Raw genomic sequence first — 6,360 nt, forward strand, 5'->3', positions numbered from 1 at the left:
AGCAATCACTATATACAGCTCCTCCAGCAATCACTATATACAGCTCCTCCAGCAATCACTGTATACAGCTCCCCCAGCAATCACTATATACAGCTCCCCAGCAATCACTATATACAGCTCCCCCAGCAATCACTGTATACAGCTCCCCCAGCAATCACTATATACAGCTCCCCAGCAATCACTATATACATCTCCCCCAGCAATCACTATATACAGCTCCCCCAGCAATTACTATATACAGCTCCCCCAGCAATCACTATATACAGCTCCCCCAGCAATCACTATATACAGCTCCCCCAGTAATCAGTGTATACAGCACCCCCAGCAATCACTATATACAGCTCCTCCAGCAATCACTATATACAGCTCCTCCAGCAATCACTGTATACAGCTCCCCCAGCAATCACTATATACAGCCCCCCCAGCAATCAGTGTATACAGCACCCCCAGTAATCAGTGTATACAGCACCCCCAGCAATCACTATATACAGCTCCTCCAGCAATCACTATATACAGCTCCCCAGCAATCACTATATACAGCTCCCCCCAGCAATCACTATATACAGCTCCCCCAGCAATCACTGTATACAGCTCCCCCAGCAATCACTGTATACAGCTCCCCCAGCAATCACTGTATACAGCTCCCCCAGCAATCACTATATACAGCTCCCCAGCAATCACTATATACATCTCCCCCAGCAATCACTATATACAGCTCTCCCAGCAATCACTATATACAGCTCCCCCAGCAATCACTGGATACAGCTCCCCCAGCAATCACTATATACAGCTCCCCCCAGCAATCACTATATACAGCTCCCCCAGCAATCACTATATACAGCTCCCCCAGCAATCACTATATACAGCTCCCCCAGCAATCACTGTATACAGCTCCCCCAGCAATCACTATATACAGCTCCTCCAGCAATCACTATATACAGCTCCTCCAGCAATCACTATATACAGCTCCTCCAGCAATCACTATATACAGCTCCTCCAGCAATCACTATATACAGCTCCTCCAGCAATCACTGTATACAGCTCCCCCAGCAATCACTATATACAGCTCCCCCAGTAATCAGTGTATACAGCACCCTCAGCAATCACTATATACAGCTCCTCCAGCAATCACTATATACAGCTCCTCCAGCAATCAATGTATACAGCTCCCCCAGCAATCACTATATACAGCTCCCCCAGCAATCACTATATACAGCTCCCCCAGACATCACTATATACAGCTCCCCCCAGCAATCACTGTATACAGCTCCCCAGCAATCACTATATACAGCTCCCCCGGCAATCGCTGTATACAGCTCCCCCAGCAATCACTATATACAGCTCCCCCAACAATCACTATATACAGCTCACCCCAGCAATCACTATATACAGCTCCCCCAGCAATCACTATATACAGCTCCCCCAGCAATCACTGTATACAGCTCCCCCAGCAATCACTATATACAGCTCCCCAGCAATCACTATATATAGCTCCCCCAGCAATCACTATATACAGCTCCCCAGCAATCACTATATACAGCTCCTCCAGCAATCACTATATACAGCTCCTCCAGCAATCACTGTATACAGCTCCCCCAGCAATCACTATATACAGCTCCCCCAGCAATTACTATATACAGCTCCCCCAGCAATCACTATATACAGCTCCCCCAGCAATCACTATATACAGCTCCCCCAGTAATCAGTGTATACAGCACCCCCAGCAATCACTATATACAGCTCCTCCAGCAATCACTATATACAGCTCCTCCAGCAATCACTGTATACAGCTCCCCCAGCAATCACTATATACAGCTCCCCCAGCAATCAGTGTATACAGCACCCCCAGTAATCAGTGTATACAGCACCCCCAGCAATCACTATATACAGCTCCTCCAGCAATCACTATATACAGCTCCCCAGCAATCACTATATACAGCTCCCCCAGCAATCACTATATACAGCTCCCCCAGCAATCACTGTATACAGCTCCCCCAGCAATCACTGTATACGGCTCCCCCAGCAATCACTATATACAGCTCCCCAGCAATCACTATATACAGCTCCCCCAGCAATCACTATATACAGCTCCCCAGAAATCACTGTATACAGCTCCCCCAGCAACCACTGTATACAGCTCCCCCAGCAACCACTGTATACATCCCCCCCAGCAACCACTATATACAGTTCCCCAGCAATCACTATATACAGCTCTCCCAGCAATCACTATATACAGCTCCCCCAGCAATCACTATATACAGCTCCCCCCAGCAATCACTATATACAGCTCCCCCAGCAATCACTGTATACAGCTCCCAGCAATCACTATATACAGCTCCCCCAGCAACTATATACAGCTCTCCCAGCAATCACTATATACAGCTCCCCCAGCAATCACTATATACAGCTCCTAGCAATCGCTATATACAGCTCCCCCAGCAATCACTATATACAGCTCCCCTAGCAATCACTATATACAGCTCCCCCAGCAATCACTATATACAGCTCCTCCAGCAATCACTATATACAGCTCCCCCAGCAATCACTGTATACAGCTCCCCCAGCAATCACTGTATACAGCTCCCCCAGCAATCACTATATACAGCTCCCCCAGCAATCACTATATACAGCTCCCCCAGCAATCACTATATACAGCTCCCCCAGCAATCACTATATACAGCTCCCCCAGCAATCACTATATACAGCTCCCCCAGCAATCACTATATACAGCTTCCCCAACAATCACTATATACAGCTCCCCTCAGCAATCACTATATACAGTTCCCAGTAATCACTATATACATTCCCCCTATAATAACTATATACACCCCTATAACAACTATATACAGTGCCCCTATGATAACTATATACACCCCTATAATAACTGTATAACAATTACAATATACAGTCCTGCTATAATAACTATATACAGTCCCCTATAACTATATACACCCCCTATAACTATATACACCCCCCTATAATAACTATATACAGTTCCCCTATAATAACTATATACAGTTCCCTGTAATAACTATATACAGACCCCTATGATAACTATGTACACCCTATAATAACTTTATACACCCCCCTATAACAACTATATACACCCCCCTATAATAACTATATACACCCCCCTATAACTATATACAACCCCCTATAATAACTATATACACCCCCTATAATAACTATATACAGTTCCCTGTAATAACTATATACTCCCCCCTATAATAACTATATACAGTTCCCTGTAATAACTATATACAGACCCCTATAACTATATACACCCCCCTATAATAACTATATACAGTTCCCCTATAACTATATACAGTTCCCTGTAATAACTATATACACCCCCCTATAACAACTATATACACCCCCCTATAATAACTATATACACCCCCCTATAATAACTATATACAGTTCCCTGTAATAACTATATACAGACCCCTATAACTATATACACCCCTCTATAACAACTATATACACCCCCCTATAATAACTATATACACCCCCCTATAATAACTATATACAGTTCCCTGTAATAACTATATACAGACCCCTATAACTATATACACCCCCCTATAATAACTATATACAGTTCCCCTATAATAACTATATACAGTTCCCTGTAATAACTATATACAGACCCCTATGATAACTATGTACACCCTATAATAACTATATACACCCCCCTATAATAACTATATACACCCCTATAACAGCTATATACAGTGCCCCTATAATAACTATATACACCCCCTATAACAACTATATATAGTGCCCCTATAATAACTATATACACCCCCATAATAAATATATACAATCCCCCTATAACAACTTTATACAGATTCCTATTATTGCTATACACCCCCCCCCCACATAATAAATATATACAACCCCCCCAATAATAACCATATACAGTTCTAGATATAATACCCCCCCCCCCATAACAACTATATACAGTTCTAGATATAATACTAAAATTGTACTCACCCTCCATCGTTCCCACGATGCGCGCTATCTTCATCCTCCCTCGCGTTGTTAGGGTGGAGATCGGATGTAAACAAAGATGGCGGCGCCGTGCTACAGCCCGCGCCGTGAGTCGCGCCGCGGTGATGTCACATGCCGTGACGTCACACTCGGCGCCGTGACCCAGCGGCAGGGCGCCGCCATCTTCATTTACATTGGATCGTCTATGGCAGAGCAGGGAACTTATTGTTCCCTCGCTCTGCCATAGACTAAAGGCAGAAACATCGGCGGGATTCGGCCCGCGGCCCGGGTAGCCCGGCGCCGAATATATTGCTGGCGATTCGGGCGGTCATGCGACCGCCCGAATCGCCCCAATTTGGTGGGGGCCCCTCTTACAGGCGAAGTGGTGGGGGCCCCGTGGCTCGCGCACCGCGAGCCCCCCCTATGATCCGGCTCTGGCCGTGAGTGTATAACATAAAGAATGTGCTCTATGGGAGTTTGAGTTCTCGTCAAGGTTTGTGCTCTGTGGTTTCTTCTGTAAATTCTTCCCTTATTGGGAAACTCTGAAATGACCAAAAGAGTTTACCCTGACATTATCAGGTCTACCACATATCTGCTCTCTATCAACCCTAGTAAATAGAGCCTAGTACCTTCTAAATTACACTGCTTTCTCCTTCTCTTGGCTCCATTATTGGATTGCAGCCCTGAACCACCAGAGGAACATCTAGTACATCTAGTGCTGGGCCAGTCTGACATTGCTCTGTAAATACAAACATGAGCTTGTCCTGCAAAAATCACACTTTACCCAGCTCCATACACAGAAGTATAGAAAAGTTACAGTTGTTAGAAGATAGAATATTTTAAAGGACATCTACCACCAGGAGGAAGGATTTTAAAACCAGCTGCACACTGACATACTAGTTTTTTCCTCCCTCTGACAAGATTTGCACTTCTTTTAGATTCTTATGCCCTGGGTTTTAAAAAAAAAAAGAGTTTTAAAATTATGCAAATGAGCCTGAGCAGCTCCAGACTGCATTAACCAGTCTGCATTAACTCAGGCTCATTTTCATAATTTAATTGTCTTTTTTGCTGTTGTGGCCACTTAGGCACTCTTCTGGATGATATTAAATTCAGTGCCCCATCTGAAATAATTATAGCACATATTGGTCCCTATAAATTAATTATATCATATAGTGTAACCACAATTAATAATACATGATGATCTTCAAGGGAGGAGCTTCTTGCTTTATCTGTCTTTACAGCACCAATTGGAAGTGGCCATTATATACTTAACCTCCCCCGCACTGCCTGGACGGAGGATAGGTTATCTTCTCAGGCCGAACTTTCTCAGATCAGGGGCTTTGACCCTGCACCCACCTCTGTATGAGGATGAATTAACATATTTTTGATGTTCTCTTACCACTGCACACTTTGGTGCAGCTGCTTCCCAACAGCCACGTCCAAGCCACCAGTGTGGGAAAAAAAACTTGAAATAAAATAGGATTAAAAAGCTAAATTCTTGTAGGTGACAATCATTTAGATGACAGAGAGCCTTTCTCAAGCCTAGCTGAGAACTGTCCTGCTTCGCCAAAATGATTGCCGCTTAAAGGGATTGCACTGAAGTGAAGTTTAGCTCACATGGGTATATCACATACAGGCGGTCCCCTACTTAAGAACACTCGACTTACCGTACATACGACCCCTAGTTACAAACGACCCTCTGGATATTGGTAATTTATTGTACTTTAGTCCTAGGCTACAATGATCAGCTATAACAGTTATCAAATGTATCTGTAATGAAGCTTTAGTGTTAATATTGATTCTTATGACAACCCAACATTTTTAAAATCCAATTGTCGCAGAGATCAAAAAAGTTCTGGCTGGGATTACAATGATAAAATATACAATTCCGACTTACATACAAATTCAACTTAAGAACAAACCTATAGACCCTATCTTGTATGTAACCCGGGGACTGCCTGTATTCTCCACTATGGAAGAGGCGATGGACGAGGAAGCTGCCATATCCAGTGCTAATTTTTGAAGGTTTTTTGACCTAATTCCAGCCCTGATTGTTCATTGCTGTAATACGACTGTATCTTCATTTAAACATAATTTCATATTTTTAACAGTTTTAGAATGCAAAAATATTTAGTACAATGATGAGGAATATAAAGGCAGTCCCCTACTTAAGAACACCCAACTTACAGACAACCCCTAGTTACAAACGGACCTCTAGATATTGCTAATTTACTGTACTTTAGCCTTAGGCTACAACAGTTATCACAGGTGTCCGCAATGAAGCTTTATTGTTAATCCTGGTTCTCATGAGAATCCAACATTTTTAACCCCTTATCGTCGAAGCCACTATGTGTCACTATAAGTGGTTAT

Source organism: Engystomops pustulosus, chromosome 1 (genome assembly GCF_040894005.1).
Source record: "Engystomops pustulosus chromosome 1, aEngPut4.maternal, whole genome shotgun sequence".
Classification (NCBI taxonomy): Eukaryota; Metazoa; Chordata; class Amphibia; order Anura; family Leptodactylidae; genus Engystomops; species Engystomops pustulosus.